The sequence below is a fragment of the Saimiri boliviensis genome, chromosome 16 (genome assembly GCF_048565385.1).
Source record: "Saimiri boliviensis isolate mSaiBol1 chromosome 16, mSaiBol1.pri, whole genome shotgun sequence".
NCBI classification, from domain to species: domain Eukaryota; kingdom Metazoa; phylum Chordata; class Mammalia; order Primates; family Cebidae; genus Saimiri; species Saimiri boliviensis.
The window spans coordinates 13,044,925-13,066,317 of record NC_133464.1 but is presented as its reverse complement, the minus strand read 5'-3'; the positions used below and the strand labels follow the sequence as shown (position 1 = coordinate 13,066,317).

Below are 21,393 nucleotides of genomic sequence, written 5' to 3'. Positions count from 1 at the left end.
TTTTTTTGGTTTCTCAACTCCAGTCACGTGTTCGTTTTCACACTCAGTGAAATTGCCTTTTTAATGGTCGCCAGTAACATCCGCATCACTAAAGCCAAAGGACACTTTACTTTCTCATGTTATTTGATCTGAGCAAAATTCCTTTTTCCTTCTTGAAACTTGTCTTCCCTGTGGCGGGAGGGTGCTCCACTTTCCTATCTGTCCCCAGTCTTGGCGCGCTTATCTGCTTTGGATGATCTGCAAATAACAGAGTTTTCACCTTTTCTCTTACTCCACAATTTTTCCCTGAATGATTTAACCTGCCGTCAACACTTAAATCAGTATATAACAAATTGACCACCCACCTTTTGCTCCTCTGAGCTCCAAACCCGTTTATCTAGCTTCCTATTCAGCTACTCCTGCATGTGTCATGAGCATCTCAAATGGAACCCATCCGAAGCTGAATGCATGCATTTTCTGCTTGCTCTCAACTTCCTGTCTCCTGGTGATAGTGAAGACACCACCATCCATTCAGTGTTTCCCAAACTCTGCCTTCACCCAGGCATCTAACAAATCGCCCAGACTCTGCTTCTTAAATATTTCTGAAGTCTGTCCACTTTCTTCCATTTCCTGTATTACATTTCGTGATGTACTTATTGCACATGCGTCTTCCCGGCCCACACTCAGTGATGTCTCATTGGTAGAATGTAATGGACCATGGTGGAAGTATTTACACCGTGGAAATTAGCCAACATTGTGAACCATAAATCAGGGATTGATTTGTTTTGTTGATGGTCTCTAGACTTAAGAAAGTGATGGGGAAAATGTTAATAATGCAGATTAAACTTAAAAATGTCTTGCGCTTAGTACTGAAACAAAAATATTGCAGTTTAATGAGTTTATACAAGAGTAAGACGTAGTTTAACAGACCACGTATCAGATTTTAAGGACAATAAATTTGTTGGCAAAAAGGAGATCGGTATGCAATTTCACTAGTCACTTCATGGTTGGATTACAAGCATTGGATGGATTCGGACACAAGCCTTTGGCAAAAAGGAACCAAAGCTTTCTGTGAGAATCAGTCAAGATAGAACTGACAATAAAGAGTATCTGCCTATTTTTTTTAAAGAAGTTTGTGTATTGTTTATTACACATTCTTTTTATCAGAAACATTTATAATAAATATGTATTTGTATATATGGGCACATATTTTGATTTCCCCCAGTGAGTCAGCTGTTGGACATTTACCAGCACACCGCTGACTGACAGAATCACCAGTGCCTGGTGGAAATAAAAACCAGATGAAATTTTAGTCAGTTTTAATATTGTCAACGCTCTGTAGACAACGCACCCCTTATCCCTTATTTCCTGCCCCAGGATGGTTTGCCCCCTCTGTGGCCCCTCTTGATAGGCCTCTGCTTCCCAGTACTCTTAGACTGAAGGTCTCAATCTTTCATGATCTGCAGTGCCACAGCACGATCAGGCCCCTTTCCTGCTACTCCTGAGTCATCCCATGCCTCTCTCTGCTGCATTCCCTAGGCCCCAGCTGTGTTGGCCATCTTGTGTCCTCCAGTATGCTCTGTGCTCCTTTCCATCCTGGGCTGTGCACATGCACCTGCAGCGCTCCCTCCTACCCTCCTCCACCACACCTGGCTACCTCCATCCAGTTCAGAGGTCTCCAACTCCCCAGGGCCACAGTTGGGTACTTGTTTATGGCTTGTTAGGAACCCGGCAGCACAGCAGGAAGTGAACTGGCCAACAGAGCAGTGCCATCTGAGCTCTGCCTCCCGTCAGATCAGCAACAGCACTAGATTTTCACTGGAGTAGGAACCCTGCTGTGACCTGTGCATGGGATGGATCTAGGTTGGAGTTCCTTAGGAGAATCTAACGAATGCCTGATGATCTGAGGTGGAACAGCTTCATCCCGAAACCATCACCCCAACTCCCTCAGTGGAAAAATTGTCTTCCATGAAAGTGGTCCTTGTTGCCAAAAGGTTGGGGACCAAGCTTTCGCTGCCTTAATTCATTCTTCAGATTGCTATTCAAGTGTCATCTCCTCTGAAAACCCTGAATTATCGACCCCAACACCTGTAGGTCCATCTGTGTATACTCTCATATCTCTTATTAAAACTGTAATTAACTGACAGTGTGGCCATTTGTATAAAGTCTATCTCCAACTTCCTCACTAGACTGTAAGTTCCATGAAGGCAAGAACCATGACTGTGTAGTTAAATCCTGCACCCCTGCAGCTACTGTGCCTACCACATAGCAGGCATTCAACAGGGTCTCTTCTAGAGAAGCTCAACTCTTAAAGTCACGTTATATGTTATTGACAAAACTGGAATTAGAATTGGAGTCTCCTGACTTTATCCAATATTCTTCTGTTCTGTAAATTGAGGAGCCAGCCATGACCAAAATGATATAACCCTATGTGCCAAGAACAGGGACAGGCTCTGTGGAGGAGATGAAGGTAAGCATGACACTGATTCTACCTCTTACAATCTTATGGTTTAGTAAGAAGGATGAGACACAGCAAAAATTTCCCTATTCCTGCTCCCCTACACTGACCACAACCCCTTGCCCCCATCATGCCTTCTGCATGTGACAGCAACCCCCAGCCCCTTGGACAGGAGCTCTGGGGTTGCTGTCACACATGGAAGGCAAGATGCTGGTGGACCACTCAGTGTGCTCCAGCATTGAGCTTGTGTTATTTAATTCTCACAAAAGTTCCGGCTAGGCATGGTGGCTCACACCTGTAATCCCAACACTTTGGGAGGCCGAGGCGGGCAGATCACTTGAGGTCAGGATTTCAAGACCAGCCTGGCCAACATGGTGAAACCCCATCTCTACTAAAACTACAAAAAAAAAAAATTAGCTGGGGGTGGGAGGTGGTGGGCACCTGTTATCCCAGCTACTTGGGAGGCTGAGGCAGGAGAATCGCTTGAACTTGGAAGGTGGAGGTTGCAGTGACTCAAGATGGCACCACTGCACTCCAGCCTGGGTGACACAGCAAGAACTTTATCTCAAAAACAAAACAAAACAAAACAAAATGCAAAAAACCAAAAATGCAAAAGACTTCTGTCAAGTGCATATCATTATCCTCATCCTACAAATGAGGAAGGAAGCACAGAGGTCCAGGGTCAAACAGCCGGTACGTTACTCAATGAAGCCAAGACTGGGCACACAACTAAGGGATGAAGTCAGAGAGTTAAAGAACCTCCCACCTGCCTAATAAGGTTATGTTGGACTGGAAAGAACTGGAACAAAGAAGAGGGTACATATTGTCTCATCTCCCTATACCTTCTCCCTTGTGAAGAGCAGATGTCAAAAATTGTTGGGGGGAGATGAGCCCTTTGAAGATAACTGCTTTTAGTTAGTTTGGTTGCAGTTTTGGGGTGGTTGAAATGATTTGGTGTCTGGGAAGTCTCTGGGCTATGAAATGTGCACACAAGGTGCACCATAGTTTGTATGAATACAGCCCCCTGGAGTTGTGCAGGGCACAGCTCTCCCAGGTGTACACAGCTTCCCTGGACTTGGAGGACTCCTTTCAGGAGATCCCCTCAGCCGTAGGAGAATATAAGGGGACTCTCAAGTTTCCTTCTTGCTTGCCACCTCTGTTCACCAGATAGAACTTTCATCAAGGAACACATGTCCACTAGACTGCAGCAACAACTCTCACAGTATTCTAACAGAGACTAAAATGTGGTCGCTGGGCAAGGAATACCTCAACACTTGTCCTTAAAAAATGTGCAATCTAGGGAGAAAGGTAGAACACATAAACAACCTGTATGACATAAGACTAAATGATAAATACTGTAAACGGAGCACTAGAGAAAATAGCTCAGATGACAGAGTGGTCATTTTCTACAGAACTGACATAAGAAGGTATAAAATTTGAGCTAAGTCTTGAGGTATGATGTGACATCAGAGTAGTTAGCTGCTATGAACAATGCTAACTCTCAGTGACTAAGCCTGATCAAGTTTCCTTTCTCATGTCCTAGCCAAGCACAGTCTGCTCCATACAGTCATTCTGGGACCCAAAGTCCACCCATGTTGTGGCTCCAGGCTTTCATCTTTAACTGGCATTATTCCTTGGGAGGAGGGGAGAAAAGAGTGAATAGATTGAAAAGACACATGTGCTGTTAACTGCCTTGGCCTGGAAGTTACACACATTACTTCAATTCTCTTTCTTTCTTCTTCTTCTTCTTTTTTTTTTTTTACTCTTTTAAAGAGTTTTTTTTTTATTCTTGTTTCAAAAAGTTTTATTTTAAGCCTATTGTACCACACAGTATGGTTTATACACTGACATATAGCTCCCTAATAAGAAAAGCAAAGACAAAAAAGTTTGTCTTATTAGGAACCAGGTACACCATCACTTACTGTCTTCAAACATTATTCCATTTTAACTTTCTTAATTTGACAAAGCATTCATGAAACAACCTGCACACCAGTTTTAATGGACAAATAACACCTGCAAGCAGACATGACTGTCCTAAATTGCTTATTAGATACGAATTTTACAAACTTTACTTATATTAGTGGTAATGGTGGAGCTGGAGAGTAGTGCGCCTTCTCAAAGCTGCCTGGTGAGAAGCAGCAATAGTGTGGTGGAATTTCTGGCCCTTTCCAAGGCCATGGCTCTTTCAGCCTGCAGATGTCAGCCCAGGCATCTCCCTATGCTTGTGGACTGGTTTGGTGATCCATTGGGTGTCAGGATTTCTTCTGATAGCTTCATGGAATGGATCAATGAGAATAACCTCAAAAAATTTGTATGTGGAATCTTCACCAATCCAGTAAGAATTCAGGACTCTTAGAGGCCCACAATGTCATTCAGCTCGCTCCTCTGCAACGAACTGAAGGTTTTGAGCAACCTTTAGCTGCTTAACACCATGATGGACAGGCTTACAGTAAGTTCCACCATTAGGAACTGGACATTTTTGGCCATGACGGCGAACACAAATTCTACATATACTGTAACCTTGCTGGGTCTTGTAGCCAAGTCGGCGTGCTTTATCAGGCCAGGTGGAGTGGGGAGCCCTGTGGAGAGCAGAGAGTTGGCGGCACTGCCAGCAGCAGACCCTCGAAAGAAAGTGTATGACATCAGACTGCTTTTTTCTCCACAGTTCCTGGATGTACTTGTATCCACCCATCTTGGCTTACCTACTGGCTGCCACCAGAAGGAAAGGAAAGGGCACTTCCACTCTCTTTCTATTAGAGAAAAGCAGTCATACTGTCTAGATGCAAGAGGGCTGGAAAATATAGTTTAATTATGGGCCCAGAAAGATAAAATGAGTTTGTTTTTACTTGTTTATGATTTTTACGGGAAAGGATTGGTGGAGGGACAGTATTCCAGCAATTAATGGGCATAAGATTTTGGAAAGCTATGGCCATGTTTCTAAAAATCCAGACAGCCTCGACATGGAATCCATGAGAAGCAATCAGGCTGAAAAGGGTTGAACTTTCCAGATGGAAGAGGGCATGGGATGTCATGATAGGAAACCTGGGCTTTGTTCTATAGGCAGTAGGAGGTCTGTGAAATTTCTCATGAGATAATGCATTAACCAAGCCATGTTAAAGGAGATTAATCAGCAGAGATTGTACCCAATGAGATAGGATAAGGCCAGGGCTGGAGAAACCCTGTTTTTCTCCAGCAGCTGTGTGTTTGCTGGAACAAGAATGGATCAGATGTTTAGAAAGACACAGTGCCCAGAGACCATGCAGCATGGGAAGGCCAAGAGAGGGCCCTTAGGTCCAAAGTCTCTAGTTTGTGAGCCCTCCTAGATCTTCTTAACCCATGATTCTGAGAGATGCTCTTGTTTCCTTCCAATGTATTCCATCTGTTTTCCTTAGGATACCTTGAACAGCTTCTCTTCCTTTAAAATGAAAGAACCTTGATTAAGATGAAGGTTGTCGGAAAGAAGATTTGAGAATTTATCTATGTCAGACAAGGAAACCAAACCTGTGGATGAATTTAAGCTCCCCCCCACCACCATCCCTTGCCCTGTCTTATTTCCATCTTAGCTGTCTGAGCAGAATTGGAGAGAACAAGTGGTCTGCGTGAGCCAGGTATGAGAATGGACACTTTGGTCTCTGCCGTGACTTGTGGGTCATGGGGTTGATGGCCCAGGAGAGTAAGGAAGATCCCAAGGCCTAGAAGGTCATGTAGAGGGAAAATGTGCACATGGAGCAGGAGATTCTGGGAAGTGGATTCTAAGAGCCCCTCCCTGGGTCTTGTTCTCTTCTACTTGCAGCCTCCTCACTTTAAATTGCTGTTTAAGATAAATGAGAAGATAATAACTAATAAAATTTATTTTGCATTGATAACTTAGCATGTGCCAGGCATCTGTTACACACTTTCATTATGTGTATGAACCTAATTATGTTATAGGAACCTAACAACCCCTTGAAGTTTGGTACAGAAGGAGAAGTTGAATCTTGGTGATATTAAGTAGCTTGCTCCAGGTCATGTAGAGAGCAAGAGTCAGAGCTGGGATGTGCACTAGGCAACCTAACACCAAATCCCATTGTAAAATTGGCATACAAAATTGCCTCCTATTTGATTACTGTTTCTTCAAATGTTTGCTTTTCTCCTCCAGATGATACAATCTTCCCAGTATGCTCCTTTTTCCTTGGATTGGGCTGAGTGAACGTTGACAGATCTTGCTCTTTAGCTTAAGTTCTGTGGTCTTTATGCAGACCACCACGCTCCTGCCTACATTTTTAGGAACAGGTTTTATTTCCATAATTATTATTTTTCCCCACGAATCACATTTATATCTTTGTCACTTTCATGGAATTTGGAGGGTGCTCTAATACCTTGTGATTATTTGAGAATTTTCTCTTGCCCCCCCCCCCCCACCTTTTTTTCTTTTTTCGGTTAATACATCTTTCTACCTTTGCCTGAGATGTCCCTCACACCTGGATACTTCCCATCCACCTCCAGAACTTAGTTCAAGGAGAACTTTCTTTGTAAACCAGCATTGCTTAAATCCTTGGGTAGAATTAATCATGCCCTCCCTTGGGTCCTCAGTGGATCCCATAAAGCTACTGAGTCTTTCCAATCTGTTAATTGCTCTTGCAAAGATTCCCTTATAAGTGTAGTGTTTTCTCATCTGATTCCTTTTCTAGTACATAGCACAGCACCGAACACAGTAAAAGCTTAAAAAGAAAAAGGAGGGGGGTTGTTGAATTTAATTCAGTTCCTGAATTCAATAGGATGACAAAATACATGAGGAACATTCTAGTGTTCAGAGGGATCTAAGGATATTTAGTCTGGGGGAGATAAAACCAAGAAGAGTATAATATCAAATATCCTAAGGGCTATCAGATTCTGTGCTGCTCCCAAAAGCACAATTCAAAGTAATGGGTAGAAATTGGAAGGAGATTTTCCCTTAGTTTGAGAACTAATTTTCTAATTATAGATGCCTAGCAATTCAACAGTTTACCATAAACACAATCATGAGTTCCCCAAACAAATCAGCAAGAACAAAACAAACAATCCCATCAAAAAGTGGGCTAAGGACATGAATGGACAATTCTTAAAAGAAGATATATGAATGGCCAAAAAACATATGAAAAAATGCTCAACATCACTAATGATCAGGAAAACGTAAATCAAAACCACTGTGCAACCACCGTACTCCTGCAAGAATGGCCATAATTAAAAAAAAAATAGATGTTGGTGTGGGTGTGCTGAAAAGGAAACACTTTTACACTGTTGGTGGGAATGTAAGCTAGTACAACCACTATGGAAAACAGTGTGGAGATTCCTTAAAGAACTAAAAGTAGACCTACCATGTGATCCAGCAATCCCACTCTTGAGTGTCTATCCAGAGGAAAAGAAGTCATTATATGAAAAAGATACTTGCACCTGCATGTTTATAGCAGCAGAATTTGCAATTGCAAAAATATGGAACCAGCCCAAATGCCCATCTGTCAAGGAGTAGATAAAGAAAATGTGGTATGTATACATACACCATGGAATACTACTCAGCCATAAAAAGGAATGAAACTGGAGACCGTTATTCTAAGTGAAGTAACTCAGGAATGGAAAACCAAACATGATATGTTCTCACTCATAAGTGGGAGCTAAGCTATGAGGATGTTTGAGCCTGTAATCTCAGCACTTTGGGAGGCCCAGGCAGGCAGATCACTTGAGGTCAGGAGTTTCAGACCAGCCTGACCAACATGGTGAAACCCCATCTCTACCAAAAATACAAAAAAAATAGCCGAGCGTGATGGTGGGCACCTGTAGTCCCAACTACTTGGGAGGCTGAGGCTGGAGAATCGCTTGAACCCGGGGGGTGGCTGTTGCAGTGAGCTGAGATTGTACCACTGCACTCCAGCCTGGATGACAGAGTAAGCCTCTTTCAAAAATAAAATAAAAATAAAACAGAGATACAGTGGACTTTAAGGACTTGGGATAAAGACTAGGAGGAGTCATGAGGGATAAAAGACTATACATTGGATGTACACTGCAGTGTACACTGCTTGGGTGATGGGTGCACCAAAATCTCAGAAATCACCACTAAAGAACTTACTCATGTAACCAAACCGAACACCACCTGTTCCCCTAAAAACCTATTGAAATTAAAAAAGAAACAAACGTGAATCATGAGTCAATGAATCCATCAAGTAAAATCTTTAAGCAGAGACTGACCAAGCCTACTGAAGAATGCACTGAGGAAAGAATGCACTACTCCATTCAGAGGGACATTGAACCAGACCACCTCAGAAAGATGGTGTGTGAAGATTTCGGGTTGTTAAAGTCTAATTTCAAAAAAGTTAAAAACATGACTAACCTGTATATATAATGAAGAAGCATCAAGACTTTTATTTCACTTTCTAATGAGGGAACAGGTGGTAAAACCAATTCAAATGAAAATTAGAAGGATGGGAACTGTCTCCACCAGAAAACACATTCTGTTATGTCTACTGAATTTGAAGCAAAACTGGTTATTGCTCTACAGGGTATTAAAATATAACCTTTAGGGTTGTCTTTTTTACTAGACAAAATTTATTTGCATCTCCACTTGGCAAGGTCTACAAATTAACATGTAACTTTACAGAGGCTGAACCCTTACCTACTATAATAAGTAGAAAAAACAAAATCATAGTCCCCTAAAAAATTTAATAACACTTGGGTGACCCTGTTAAACAATAGCCTAGGGTATTAGTTTCCTAGAGCTGTAATAACAAATTATAACTGACTGAGTAGCTTAAAACAACAGAAATTTATTCTCTCAAGAGGTTACAAATCTGAAATCAAAGTATTGCAGGATTGCATCCTTCTGGAGGCTCCGGGGGACAATCTGTCCCATGCCTATTTCCCAGCTTCTGGTAGCTGCTGGCCATTGATATGGTTTGGGTGTGTTCCCCAGCCAAATCTCACATTGAATTGTAATCCCTAATGTTTCAAGAGGGGCCTTGTGGGAGGTGATTGGATCATAAGAGTGGATTTCCCTCTTGTTGTTCTCATAACAGTGAGTGAGTTCTCACAAGTTCTGATTGTCTATAAGTATGCAGCACCTCCTGTTTCACTCTTTTCCTCCTACTCCAGCCATGTAGGATATGCCTGCTTCCCCTTCCCCTTCTGCTATGATTATAAGTTTCCTGAGGCCTCCCCAGCCATGCTTTCTATACAGCCTGTGGAGATGTGAGCCAGTTAAACCTCTTTTCTTTGTAAAGTACCCAGTCTTAGGTAATTATAGCAATGTGAGAACAGATTAATACAGCATTTTTGGCCTTCTTTGCCCTGTAGACATGTCACCCTCTACCTCTGTCATCACATGGTGTTATTCAGGACACCAGTCATATTGGATTTAGGGCCCAACCTACTTTAGTGTGACTTCATCTTAACTAATTACATCTGCAAAACCCTACTTCCAAATAGGGTCACATTCTGAGGTTCTGGGAGGAACATGAATTTTTTTTTTTTTTGAGGGAGTGATTATTCAACTCAGTATACCTGTAAGACATTTTACCTACTCTTTTGCCTTATTTCCAAGTTTTAAGTACTTTTCTTACCACATGTAGTTGCTTACTTTCCCAGTCTCTCTTTCCACTGGCATCTCATGCATGTCGTTAGACACTTAGCTGGAGCTAGCTCTATATTTAATGATGCCATACAAAGGAAAGATATTACATATGTTTCTAATAAAAAATGTGAGAAATGGATCAAATAAAAATGCTTGAATGTAATGATACAAAAGACTTGATTTCCGGCGTGAGTCTCCAGTTGCTCAGTTATTATTTTGGGAAAAATCATTTTCATGAGCTCTGTTTTTGTGTGTAACATGTCCCTGGAATTATTAAGGCAGACCCAGGAGAGTCAGTCTTGGCATGCATTAAGAACAGGAGAGGGAATTTCAAGTTATATGGGCAGCTCTCCACCCCTCTCATTTTATGTTTAAATAAAAGCTTTTTCATAGGATGTCCATTGGGCAGAATTTAGTTGTTGTTGTTTTTCAACAGAGAAGTTACTGGCACTTATCAAGCTTAGCCTCTGCAGCAAGTCTCTGCAAAATTTTTTTGGAGAAGTGGCCTCCCCCCCATTTTTTCCCAAGACAGAGTCTTGCTCTGTCACCCAGGCTGGAGTGCAATGGCAAGATCTCAGCTCACTGCAACATTCACCTCCCAGGTTCAAGCAATTCTCCTCCCTGGGCCTACTGAGTAGCTGGGATTATAGGCACATGCCACCTTGCCCAAATAGTTTTTGTATTTTTAGTAGAGATGGGTTTAACCATGTTGGCTGGGCTGGTCTTGAACTCCTGACCTTGTGATCTGCCTGCCTTGGCCTCCCAAAATGCTGGGATTACAGGCATGAGCCACCAACCCTGGCTGGAGCCCTTCTTAATACTACAAATGTTAGATGAGTAGGGATTCATTACCCTGCTCCATTTCCCTACCACAGGGAAGATTCTATATTCATTTAATAGGAGTTTTTTTGACTAGAGTTTCTTCTAAAAATCCTGGTTGGCAGAGACGATTACTGAATTAGGATAGGTGTAAACTGGAGATGAAGGAGATTAAGATTCATCTCCTACCTTTCACTGATGAGATATCAACTTATCAAAGTCTTCCTGATAAATTAAGATGGCCCCAACCCAGATGAAGTCCACTGATGGCCATCCAGAACCCAAATGGGAGGGAGATTGATCTGGAATCTCTTTATCTCTCTGTCCGTTGTCTGTCTATCTATCTATCTATCTATCTATCTATCTATCTATCTGTCTGTCTGTCTGTCTGTCTGTCTGTCTGTCTGTCTATTCATTCATCCATTCATCCCATCCATCCATCCAATGCAGGACAGGCAAGCCCCCAAATTGGGGCTTAGCTCAGGAAAATTCTCATCTTTTCCCAGGAAAGAATTCAAGGTTGAGCTGGTGGTGTTAGATAATCTTTTATTGAAGGGTACTTCTCCTTGCAGAGCAGGGCTAACTCACAGGCAGTGTGCCCAGAGTCAGCAACATATGGGTTCCTAGCAACTGTGTTTATTCTCACTTATACACACTTTCAAACACATGCAAATTTGGGGGCAGATTATTGCACAATGAAGTGGATTATTTAGAACTTTTAAGGAAAGGGGCTTCGACTTCCAGGATCTTGCCATGGAAAAAGACAGTAATTTCCAGGTCATTGCCATGGCGTTTGTAAGCTGTCATTGAGCTGGTGGGAATATCTTATGCTAATGAGCAATGAGGGCAGCTAGGGATCACTTTCATCACCATCTGCTGGTTCCTGCTAGTCTCTTCATTTCACCCCATCTGGACCAGGTCTTGTTTTGGTCAGCAGGGTTGTGATGAGAAAACAAGTCTTGCCAGTATCCTACTGCATTCCTTCCTCAGAGATTAGATATCCCTTCTTAATCTTAAGGGGGGTGTAGAAAGGTAGAGGTCTATCTTCTGTAACTGCTTCTTCCCGAGTTTCTGGGCATAGGCCCTGCCTGGCACTGGAGGAGTAAAAATCTCTGGATACCTAATCTAAGGGACCCAATGGCAGGATGTTTTCATTCTCTGCATCAGAAGAAAGGATGTGTTGGAAGCATTGTGCCAGCATCATCTTCAAGTGGAATTGTTTTAGTATAGAAAACACAAGCTTAACTAAGAGAATATACAAGCAAGGGGCAAAAATATAGTGATAATAAAATAGCTATCATAGGTCTTAGGAAAGGTAAAAACTAGGTGAGAATATTAGGTGTGGTTTATTATGGCACATACTCCTCCTTGTCATGCTATTTATTTGCGCATTTGTGAAACAACAGCTTTAAGTCTTCTACAGGTTCATAAGTATTGGTCATGCAGTCCTCTTATGCCTATAGGACTCATTACAAGCTTAATCTTGGGCAAGTGTGCCCAGCTGCTTATTCTCTGAAGTTTCACAGCAGTGGAGGTACTTAATAATACCTGATAAGGGCCCTTTTATTTTGGTTATGCATGATCCTTAAATTGGTACCAGGAGTAGGGTGCTGCTGTAAAGATACCTGAAAATAGGGAAGTGACTTTGGAATTAGGTAACAGGCAGAGATTGGAACAGTTTGGAGGGCTCAAAAGAAGATAGGAAGATGTGGGAAAGTTTGGAACTTCCTAGAGACTTGTCGAATTGGCTTCGACAAAAATGCTGATAGTGATATGGACAATGAAGTCCAGGCTGAGGTTGTCTCAGATGGAGAGGAGAAACTTGTTGGGAACTGGAATAAAGGTCACTCTTGCTATGTTTTAGCAAAGAGATGTGGCATTTTGTCCTTGTGCTAGAGAACTGTGGAACTTTGAACTTGAGAGAGATAATTTAGGGTAACTGGTGGAAGAAAATTCTAAGCAGCAAAGTGTTTAAGATGTGACTTGGGTGCCATTAAAAACATTTGGTTTTATGTATTCACGAAAATATGGTTTGGAATTGGAATGTATATTTAAAAGAAAAGCAGAACATAAAAGTTTGGAAAATTTGCAGGCTGACAATGTGATAGAAAAGAAAAACTCATTTTCTGAGGAAAAGTTCAAGCCAGCTGCAGAAATTTGCATATGTAACAAGGAGCCAAATGTTAATCACTAAGCCAATGGGGAAAATGTCCCCAGTGCATGTCAGAGAACTTCCTGGCAGCCCCTCCCATCACAAACCCAGAGGCCTAAGAGGAAAAAATGGTTTCAAGGGCCAGGCCCAAGGCTTTCCTGCTTTGTGCAGCCTTAGGACTTGATGCCTATGTCCCAGCCATGGCTAAAAGGGGCCAAGGTATAGCTCAGGCCATTGCTTTAGAGGATGCAACCCTCAAGCCTTGATGGCTTACATGTGGTACTGGGCCTGTGGGTGCACAAAAGTCAAGAATTGAGGTTTGAGAACCTCTACCTGGATTTCAGAGCACGTATGGAAATGCCTCGGTGTCCAGGTAGAAGTTTGCTGCAGGGGCAGAGCTCTCACAGAGAACCACTGCTAGAGCAGTACGGGAGGGAAATGTGGGACGGGAGCCCCCACACAGAGTCCCCACTGGGGGTACTCCCTAGTGGAGCTGTGAGAAGAGGGCCATCATCCTCTGGACCCCAGAATGGTATATCCACTGACAGCTGGCACCATGCACCCGGAAAAGACACAGACACTGAATGCAGCTGGGAAGAGGGCTGTACTTTGTAAAGCCACAGGGGCAGAGCTGCCCAAGGCAATGGGAATCCACCTCTTGCATCAGTGTGACCTGAATGAGAGACATGGAGTTAAAAGGGATCATTTCAGGGCTTTAAGATTTGAGTGCCCTGCTGGATTTCAGACTTGCATGGGGCATGTAGCCCCTTCATTTTGGCCAATGTCTCCAATTTGAAATGAGTGTATTTACCCAATGCCTATGCCCACATTGTAGCTGGGAAATAACTAACTTGCTCTTGATTTTATAGACTTATAGGAGGAAGGGACTTGCCTTGTCTCAGATGAGACTTTGGACTTGAACTTTTGGGTTAATTTTGGAATGAGTTAAGACTTTAGGGGACTGTTGGGAGGGCATGATTGTGTTTTGAAATATGAGGACATGAGATCTGGGGCAGAAGGATATGGTTTGACTCTGTGTCCCCACCTAAATCTCACCTTGGATTGTAATAATCCCCATGTGTCAAGAGTGGGACCAGGTGGAGATAATTTAATCATGGGGGCAGTTTCCTGCAGCAGGACAGTTTCCCCCAACCTGTTGAGTGAGTTCCCACAAGATCTGGTGGTTTTTATAAGGGGCTTCACCCTTTACTTGACATCATTCTGTCTCCTGTTGCCCTGTGAACAGACCTCTTCTACCATGATTGCAAATTTTCTGAGGCCTCCCCAGTCATATGGAACTGTGAGTCAATGGGCATTTCTTCATAGCAGTGTGAGAATGAACTAATACAATCCTTGAGAGATTAATTTTTTATTTATTTTTATTTATTTATTTTTTTTGTCTTTAGTAAGACTAAGTGTTCTGTTTGAACAGAGAAGCTATTCTTTTTTGGGTGGTGGGGAGAAGGGCAACACTTTATTTTTGTAATTTTGAAAGGCCTTTTGAACCTGGCCTAAAATTTAAGAAAGGGCGTAGTGAGGCATTTCTGATACTCTATTTTCAATCACGGTCTAAATTCAATTTTTAGGTTTTTTTTTTTTTTTTTTTTTTTTTTTAATTGTCTTTGGTTAAGGGACTTAGAGTCAAAAGACTTACAATAAATTAAATATTTCAGGTGAGATGTGAATGAAAGTGGGCATTCATTAGCCCTTGAAATGTTTTTAAACAATGTAAGAGTCAAAAAGCAAAAGCCACAAATAAGATTATATATCAAGAAAAACAAGTACTGTGGTTTGACTGTGTCCCCACCAAATTTCATCTTGAATTGCAGCTCCCATAATCCCCTCATGTCATGGGAGGGGCCAGGCAGAGATAACTGAATCATGGGGGTGGGTCTTTCCCGTGCTGTTCTCATGGTAGTGAACAAGTTTCACAAGATCTTACGGTTTTATAAAAGGAACGTTCCCCTGCACACGCTCTCTTGCTGGCCACCACGTAAGAGAGAACTTTGCTCCTCCTTTGCCTTCCACTATGATTGTGAGCCTCCCCAGCCATGTGGAACTGTGAGTCTGTTAAACCTTTTTCCTTTATAAATTACCCAGTCTCGGGTATGTCTTTATTAGCAGTGTGAGAACAGATTAAGACACTAAGATCATAGAATCAAGCTATATTGGGGGAAAACACTGCTCCCCTAGACCTCTAAGCCACAACAATAGACAGAAACAGAGGAGAAAAAGTCACAGAAGCTGATGAAAAAGCTAAAGGAAGGAGTTATTTCAGGCCTTCTCACAGGAAGAAAAAGCTGAAAGCAGCAAGACACAGTAACAACCGAATATTCAAGATACAAATTTGAAAAGCTTTTAAAAGAAATAGATCATGGAACTGAAAAGCAACATTTCTGATAATTTGGCAAATTAATACTTTAAGAAAACCCAGCTCCAACACATAGACCATTTTTCTAGAAAATCTACCACAAACAATTCCCTTTAATCACAGCGAGCTTAATCACACACAAAACTCCTGTCACAAATTCCCTTTCACAAACCCCATTATGACAAACACAGACCATTCAATGACATGGCTGGACCCTCCAACCTGTCCTGTACCATCTCCCTCCCAAACAGTCACTTTATTTTAAAACAGGAACCTGCCACACAAAATCCCTCTTCATATAAAATCACTGTTTTTCCACATCTCTGCCTACAAAAAATACACCTTTCATCCATAACTCTCATCATATTTCCCTTTTCTGCTGAGTGGTTTTCTCCTATTTTGATCCTTCCTTTTAATAACTTCTGAATTAAACAGGAATTATTCTTTTTTTCCAATAAAATTTTTTCACAATAAAAAATACATCTTCTCTGACATATTCTATATAAACCTAGGAAGCAGGAATTGCCTATTGGTGTTTTAAAAGATGAGAACCATTTTACAATTTTAAGATTTTAAGCCACACAAATAATTCTCGACTCAAAGCCATTTAACCATTTAAAGCCTGTGAATCATCAGTGGTTTAGCTAGGTAAAATTCTTAAATTTTAGAAGACACATATTTTTTAAACTAGTAAGTTTGGACTATTTTTATTTGTTTAGTTTAATAAAATTCTTTTATTTACAAGCCAATTGGATAGCATGCTGGACATAACACACATCACAAAAATGAAGTGACCTATACAACATAACCAGATATAAGTTATTTACGATATTGGGACTTGTCTGCTGGCCAAATTTTGTTTGCCCCAATAAGCATGGACGACAGGGCAAGGCAGGGAAGGGGATCTTGCAGCATCAAATAAGGAATGGAGGGGGTGAACTGCATTGCTCTAGGGAGAGACCTCAGAGTCCCTGAGCTGCTGGAGAGAACTCACTCAGTGGAGACACCAGAGAAAAATGTTCAGGGCTGGGTGCAGTGGCTCGTGCCTGTAATCCCAGCACTTTGCGAGGCCAGGGAGGATGGATCACTTGAGGTCAGGAGTTCGAGACCAGCCTGGCCAACATGGTGAAACCCCGTCTCTACTAAAAATACAAAAATTAGCTGGGCATGGTAGCACATGCCTATAATCCTGGCTACTTGGGAGGCTGAGGCAGGAGAATCACTGGAACCCGGGAGGTGAAGTCCGCAGAGAGCTGAGGTCACACCACTGCACTCCAGCCTGGGTGACAAGAGCAAATCTCTGTCTCAACAACAGAAAAAGAGGAAAAGAAAAATGTTTGGGAGACGGGTCAGGGGATCTCATCTGGGGGTCCCAGACACTGACCTCAGGACACTTTCTTGGCGTAGGTAACCCTGAGGTGACAGGCAGCTTAAAGCAGCCACAAATAATTGTGTTTTTGACTACTTTTTGTTTGTTTTTTTCACTTCTTTTGCCCGTCCCTATTGTTGTAAACTTTAAAGGCCATGTTTAAAAGTTGGCTCATAGGGGTTTGAGGTCCCACTGCTGCATCTTGTAGTTTTCTTTTAACGTCAGGGGTGATTGAGTAATAAAATGCATGCCCAGGAGCGCTTGCCCTGCTGGGGAGTCTGGGTCTGTATTAGTGTATTTCCTGAGAGCTTCGACCAAACGACCCTGAAACACAGCAGGACTTTCGTCTTTTCCCTGAGTTACTTCTCTAACCTTGTCATAATTGACGGGCTTCACCACACACTTTTCCCTCTGCTGCTTCTTGATGGCACAGCAAATGGATGATAAGATTTGCAAGTCATGCTAAATTAAAGGATGTGGTCAACTGGACAAATTCCTCTATAAACTTCCCTGAATTTTCTGAAAACTAGGCAAATTTCTCCTTGTATAAAGCCAAATTAGAGACAGAAATGGCACAGGTACTCAGTGTTCCCTCATTTCCTTTAGCTACTTCCCACAGTGAACACAGTTTTGATTTTAGGAGCTGAGATAAGGCCCCACTCCAGGTGGTACTGGTTGGGCTTACTCTCTTGGGCAGCAGGGGCAGAGGCTGGGGCTAGTCGATGAAGAAGAGGAGTGCCTGATTACCTTGGATTGGAATCCTGTGTTAGAGAAGTGGTGGGAACGCCCCAGAATTGCACGGTAGAGGAGACTCTGAGGAGGGCATTGGCCTCTAGGTGGAGCCGCTAGGAGGGGATCCCTTAGGCATGGCATCCTGGTGCCTGGAAATAACATGAGCCAGAAAAGGGCCACAAAAGCTTGTAATAATATGGGACCTCCTCCCATATTCCCCCATTTTTTTTTTTTGACAGAATAAGATCAATTGTAAAATAGCCTTATAATGTATAGAACCATATTTAGGCCAAATATCTTGCTTTTCTAATTTGTATTGGACCCACATGGTGTTACAAAATAAAATGAGTTTATTTTGCTTTAAGCTGGATCTGAATTTGCTCCAATAGCCTAAAAGACACCCTAGTGGTGAGTCCTCTGAGATGCTCATCCTTGTTTCATGTCTAAGAAGAATTTCTACTAGACACAGAAGTTTTTCTAAGTCTAGTGAGAGGGAAAGCAACCGGGATCCTTAGGGTTCCCTTTTAGATTCCCACTTCCTACAGAGAAGGTATAGGTATAGGCAGCAAGGCATTACGAAAGGGGATTATAAGTGTTTGCCAGTGAACAAAATATGACAAAAAAGTATATTTACTAATGACAGTGTAGAAGGAGAAGTGTAAATAAGGTGACAATAAGAAAAAAAAAATGCTTTTATGGAAAATGAGAACTTTGGGACAGAAAATAAGATTCCCTTGGATGGGTCTCCAACCCACAATCCTAGAGGAAATGCCAGTGCCAAAAACCCCAGAGAATCCTGGGTGTGGCCAACAATACCATATGCTGAAAACCCAGGGTACTCAAGTATTCGCCACAAAGGGTCCCCACACCAAATGCTGAAAACCCTGGAACATCTGAAGGGGCCAACAGCGAACACCAAAGGCCTTACTGGGGCGACAGAACAATGTGACTCTGTCATCTAGGGTCGACACAACAGGGGACCTCTTACAGCCAAGTGTCCTGCCTTAAACAATTGCCCAAATACAGTAAACAGGGAGTGAGAGCAAAAACTGCAAATACATTTCAGAGCAGAAATTAAAATATTACAGGAGAAACGACGGAGAGAAGTTGCAACAAGGATGTAGTTGATCAGGTCTGCGGTAGGGAACTTTGAACTGACTGTCTAGCCAAAAGCCTTATTTTCTGGCTCACCTAATATTGAGGCGGGTGGTAGAGGGGACACCCTTTCAGAGGAGCCAAAATGGAGCTGACCAGGCTCCAACATGGGACCCAGGTGAAGGTCTCTCCAGGTTTTCCCGGTTGGGTGGGTTCAGTTGCTGCAAGGGGACCAGTGCTGCCACTTGTCAGTAAAGATAATGGCTCTTAAAAGAGTCTGTGGTTAGTGCTGCAGCTCTGCTGGTTTGATTGCCGCAGCTCTGATCAGCGTCTTTCCATCTCTTACCAATCACTGTCTCTTGCTGCCTCTCTGCCGTCTCACCAGTCACTGATTGCTGCTTGCTGATCGTCACGTGCCACCTGTCTCTGATGGCCATCTCTGGTGTCTTGCTGCCCTGCCGAGCACCACCTCTCACTGTCTTTCTGGTTGACATCTTACCATCTCATCATTTCTTGCTGTCTCTTGCCATCTCGCCTCTCTGGCAATCACCACCACCTCTGCTGTCTCACTGCCTGTCCATTGATTGCCAGTTGCCACTGTCTTTGTCTCTTCATGATCGCCAGATGATACAGGACAGGTGAGCCCGCAAATTGGGGCTTTGCCCAGGAAAGAATTCAAGGGTAAGCTGGTGGTGTTAAACAGCAATCTTTTATTGAATGGCACTGCTCCTTGTAGAGCAGGATGAACTCATAGGCTGTGATCTCAGAGTCAATAACATGTGGACTCTGAGCAACTGTGTTTATACCCACTTATACGCACTTTCAATTACATGCAAATTAAGGGGTGGGTTAATGCAAATTGGGGGGTTATTTAGAACCTTTTAAGGGGTGGTAACTTCTGGGTTATTATCATGGAAAGGGGCAGTAACTTCCAAGTAGTTGCTATGGCATTTATGAACTGTCATGGTGCTGGTGGGAGCATCTTATGCTAAGGATCAAGGAGGGCAGCTAGGGATGGCTTTTTTCACCATCAGCTAGTTGCCGATTCCCTCAGTTCATCCCAACTGGACCAGATTCAGTTTCAGTCAGCAGGGTTGTGACCAGAAAACAAATTCCACCTCACATCCATCTATCAACGTGGGTAGAGAAAGTATCGGGACTGGTGGGCCAGGCTCAGCACAAGCCTTAGCTGTTTGTGGCCTTTCTAAACCCAGCTGTTCTGGCAGAGTATCCTGCAGGGGAAAGCAGCTGCACAGATGGCTGCACTAAATGTGATATTGCCTCAACGTCCTGCTGAGGGGCAGTGCTATGTCTGAGACCAGGTAAGTGCTGGGCATCTACTGGGCATGGTGGCCTCTGAGCAATGATGCTGGGCTCTTCCTGTGCAGCTGAGCTTCTCCTCTGCCTGCTCCTTTGGGGCTGGGCAATTGAACTTTGAAATCTTGGCACTGAGATGGCAGGTGTAATGAAGCTTTCAAGAAGCAGATATGACATTTTTGATAAATAGCACAGGCAGGGGCTTAAACAAGAAATTAGAAAAGTGATCTGATCTTGGTTGTCTCCCAGGCTGATAAAATGGCTCAACTGGTTATAATGTTCAGCAACATTTTTTCGCCTGGTTTTCTCTCACTCTAAGTTACCCCCAATATAAGTGACTCTTCCTTTTCCTTTTCTTGTTGTGAAAACTCTGGCTTTCTGCCTAGAATAGTGGTGTTCTTATTTCTGGAAAACCATTTTTTTAAAAACTGAGTAGAACGACCTCATTCAGAAGAAAGGCGGCCACAGTTTCTGTTTTGTTTGTTTTGTTTTGTTTTTGGCATATGCCAAAAAAGTACACTTCGTATTATTCTTCATGGTCTTTGTTTTTTTGTTTTTGTTTTTGTTTTTTGAGACGGAGTTTCACTCTTGTTACCCAGACTGGAGTGCAATGGCACGATCTCAGCTCACTGCAACCTCCGCCTCCTGGGTTCAGGCAATTCTCCTGCCTCAGCCTCCTGAGTAGCTGGGATTACAGGCATGCGCCACCATGCCCAGCTAATCTTTTGTATTTTTAGTAGAGACGGGGTTTCACCATGTTGACCAGGATGGTCTCGATCTCTTGTATGGTCTTTGTTTTATAAAATAGATATTTTCATCTTTTTTGAGTAGTTGATATACAAAAAAAGCTTTGATTTAACCTTGAGTTGTTGCAAATACTGTTATTATTGTTGTTTTGGTAGCTATGTTTAAACTTAGCTTTATATTTGAAAATGCTACCTTTTGGAAAATATTTAAATAAAGCAGAAAATAAAACACAAGAAATTGTACTTCACAGTGATGACTACATTGGCGCATTCAGGCACATTAAGTATATGTGTACAGTTTGATATAAATGTATACTTTGCATGTTCTGTAATCAGCATCATTACTCAATCTGTCATGGACATCTTTTCATTTTGATAAATCTAAATCTAAAAATCACTTATGATGGTTGAAGACTATCATATTGTTTGTAACATAATTAACTTAAATAGCTCTCTATCAAGGGACATTTAGCTTGTTTCTGATTTTTCATCATTATAAACAGGGCTGGACATTTTTAAAAATCTCTTCTTTTTCTTTTTTTGAGATGGAGTCTCACTCCTGCTCTGTTGCCCAGGCTGGAGTGTAGTGGCACGATCTCAGCTCACTGCAATCTCTGCCTACCAGGTTCAAGCGATTATTCTGCCTCAGCCTCCCGAGCAGCTGGGACTACAGGCGCATGCCATCACACCCAGCTAATTTTTTATATTTTTAGTAGAAATGGGGTTTCACCATGTTAGCCAGGGTGGTCTCAACTTCCTGACCTTGTGATCCACCC

General features: G+C 42.4%; 2 pseudogenes; one reads left to right on the top strand and one right to left on the bottom strand.

The window, feature by feature from the left end:
* LOC101033905 (large ribosomal subunit protein uL22 pseudogene) overlaps window positions 1-21,393 on the top strand; it is a 71,679-nt pseudogene that overhangs the window by 37,848 nt on the left and 12,438 nt on the right.
* LOC101034319 (large ribosomal subunit protein eL15-like) lies at window positions 4,515-5,129 on the bottom strand (annotated as a pseudogene).